Raw genomic sequence first — 1,223 nt, 5'->3', positions numbered from 1 at the left:
ACTATTTTTATTTGGAAACCAATCTGGAGGGATGCGATTAGTTGGTTTGCTATTGTTGCATTTATTCTCTTTACAATTTCATGTCGATGAAACCATTTTCCAACACCTATTTCTGAATACGCCGGTTTTCTGTATGGTATCCCGTAAATAGGAGAGAAACACTGAACGGGTGTGGATTGATTGTTTATGGGAATATCTATTGTTGGATCGGTGTTCATGTATGGATAAGGAGCTGTTACCAGGTAACTGAGAATGGGAGGGTTCCTGAATGAAGTGTGAGGTGAGGTTTGTTGCATATGAGGTGGGAGGTGAACAATAATAAGGCTACTCATACAAATGGCGTTCCCCCAATATGTCCATGCCTATGACACCGTTTCTTATAAGCCAACCCCCCAAGACACACCGACACACAAATTGATTCTCACGTGCTTAACCAAACATATATTCCTCACCTACAAATTAGGTCTCTGAGAAATTAACCAAACATATATTCCTCACCTACAGATTAGGTCTCAAGGAAATTAAATAACACACATATAAGTGAAGATACATATTACAGGCTCTCATATGTTTGTATATATTGAACGGAGAGGGGAGATTACTACTAACGTGAACAGTCTCCTCCCCTCTTGAGATGAAGCAACGCACAGCCACAACAAAGGTCCAAAACTCACCACGTATATGTAATTTCCACCATCCCTCTTTCTCTCAAGTCTACCCGAATCACTGCCAGTACCTCGAACAACTCAAGAAAATCTTGGGCTGGTTCCTTTCTTTCTTCATCTCTCTGCAATCCAGTTTAACTACTCAAGAACAACTCAAGTCCCTTAGTTTGTCCCGATTTCTCTCTCCCTTAACTAAGTCTCTGTTCTTCTCCTTGCTATCTAACCTTGATATCTCATGAAATCAACTGATCAAGTTCAACCGAGTTGGATACTCTTGCTATACTCTCACCAGCTTCAATTCCAAACCCACTTTCGAAAAGCAGGTAAATTTGGATTCCCTTTTAAGGAAGTCTCATCGCGTCTACAACAATCTGGACAGGTTACGAATAAGTGTTGGAAGATTGGAGTGCATATACGTGAGTTGTGACCGAGTTATTAATGAAGGATAATGAAACAGCTGGAAATCAAAGCCAAATATTTCTGAATTCAGAGGAAGACAACCATAAAAGTTCAGAGAAATCCAATCGAATTAGTCTGAAAGAGGTTGGCATCCGTATT

The sequence above is a fragment of the Fragaria vesca genome, linkage group LG2 (assembly GCF_000184155.1).
Source record: "Fragaria vesca subsp. vesca linkage group LG2, FraVesHawaii_1.0, whole genome shotgun sequence".
NCBI lineage: Eukaryota > Viridiplantae > Streptophyta > Magnoliopsida > Rosales > Rosaceae > Fragaria > Fragaria vesca.
This window is presented reverse-complemented; position numbering follows the sequence as displayed.